Source organism: Aplysia californica, unplaced genomic scaffold (genome assembly GCF_000002075.1).
Source record: "Aplysia californica isolate F4 #8 unplaced genomic scaffold, AplCal3.0 scaffold01132, whole genome shotgun sequence".
Taxonomy (NCBI): domain Eukaryota; kingdom Metazoa; phylum Mollusca; class Gastropoda; order Aplysiida; family Aplysiidae; genus Aplysia; species Aplysia californica.
This window is the reverse complement of record NW_004798402.1, coordinates 136,978-138,169: the sequence shown is the minus strand read 5'-3', so window position 1 is coordinate 138,169 and position 1,192 is coordinate 136,978.

Below are 1,192 nucleotides of genomic sequence, written 5' to 3'. Positions count from 1 at the left end.
TGGATGTGTTTTTTTAAAGGCAGGTGCATACTCTATAATACAAGGTTCGCTTAGCTTTGTGTTTTAAACTATAGTTCTAAAGTGGAACGGTGTACATATTGTCGTGGTGCTGTCAATAATAAGGCTTAACTCATATTTTTGTTTTGCACTTTTGAGATAACCGAGAAAACCCCATTTGTTGTTGTATAATACATTTATCTCCGTAAAAAATGGACATGTCTAAATTTAGGATAATGGTCCGTGACTTTTAAAAAAAATGTTAATGTAGAACTATGCACCATGAAGAAGGGAATTCAAAAGTGCTTACATTCCGTTATGGCTGATGTCTGACTTAGGCCATAACAGTATCACCATGACAATAACATTATTATACAGAATTAGGTATGCTTATTACACATTTTTGTATGTGTCCAAATTAAGTCAGTTTAAACTGTTCTCGAGTGTTCTTTATAATCTAGATGCTAACCCAAGACGTCCAGACAAGGGCGGCGGGTCGCTTTTGTAACCCTTCTTCACCCTCATGGACCGAGACTCGAGAGATCAAAGGAACATCAAACAGATTCCACAGTAGATGAAGTCACGTTCTTGCCTTAACCACCCACCAAGTGATACGATCTCTTAAAAATATAGTCTTACAAAACTAACCATGTGTGTGGGAGGGCAGGAGGGGTGGGGTGGGGTGGGGGGTTGACGACGGCAAGTTCCTTCCTTAATAAGGCTCTTGAGTTATATTTGGCTAGGCTAGGTAGAGTGACAAATGACTGGCGACCATGGCGTTCTTAGTAAAGTACGCTATGCTGGCGACATAATGCGGTGAAGTGGAGTTTGGACCTTGTCTCTCTCACTCAACTTTTCACGATTCGCACCCACCAGAATCACGCCCATCGTGCGTGGTCGGAGTGGTGGTGGTGGTGGTGGCCAAGACCTGCTTGTCTATCTTACAATCTGACTCAGTTGTTTGTTGTCGGAAACTTGTTTGTCCTGGCAGGCAGTGGCAGGCAGCCAGTCACAGTCACTGCAGCAGTTGAGCTTGTCCTAAATACATGTGCAGCACCGCTTTTTCCGGAGATTTATCAATCAACAATCTCATCTGTGTTCTTTGCACCACCATCCGCCCCCGCCCCTGTCCATGCAAACCGTAACGCCTTTTCACCTCGCAAACAAGCCTACCTTACCTTACTTCCTCACCTTG